This window comes from Penaeus monodon, chromosome 21, assembly GCF_015228065.2.
Source record: "Penaeus monodon isolate SGIC_2016 chromosome 21, NSTDA_Pmon_1, whole genome shotgun sequence".
Lineage (NCBI taxonomy): Eukaryota > Metazoa > Arthropoda > Malacostraca > Decapoda > Penaeidae > Penaeus > Penaeus monodon.
Window position 1 is genome coordinate 40,211,643 of NC_051406.1, and position 851 is coordinate 40,212,493.

Consider the following 851-nt stretch of genomic DNA (forward strand, 5'->3'; position numbering starts at 1 on the left):
AAGGCAAAATGCAACTTAACGTCGGCTTGAACCAACTGAAGTTTCTAGCTTCGGTTTACAGTATTTATGTGTATGGAAATTGTTGCCAAAAGTTTCCATTCACGTTTTAGTAACCTGAATAGAGGCATATCCTTCGCACAGCATAGACACACAAGCTCAGGATAATATATTAGAGATATGTTGTTTGTGTTTTGTCTAGGTTAATCTTACATGATTTTGTGTTAAAAGCAAGATCAGTTGTTTTGAGGATAAACTAGCTAGATATTTCTGATACGTCAGCCAATCCCTTTAACTAAGGTCACCTTGGCAATTACGACTTTTTTTTTTTTTTTGTAATGTATGATTTTTAACTCCATCAGCCAAACATATACTTATACTTCGCCAGGGTCAAGGGCATATATTTAATATTCATGTCATCTATTTTTTTTTCAAGTTTATCTATTAGCAAAAAACAGGGGGGGGAAATAAATAAACTAAAATTACATCAACTTACGTAAAAATAAATTGGCCAATCATTTGGTTAATTTAAAAGATGAAGTAAAGAAGGTAATTATTTCTACCACAGAATGATTGACAAGTAACTGTCACTAGTTAAAAATATAGTTAATTGCGTTCATGCTTAATTCAGAGCATAGGTAGTCATTACAAAGCTGATTAGTAGTAAATTAATTTGTTTATTATAAAATTTATTATTCATGGAGTTCGTTGATGATAAATATATTGTCTCTAAAAAAATATTTCATGCGATTATCGTATAAGAGACATGGTAATTGCATGAAAGAATTTAGCATTTTTGCTGACACAGATTGCGTCACAGATCCATAACAGTATTCATGGACTTTTACCATGGC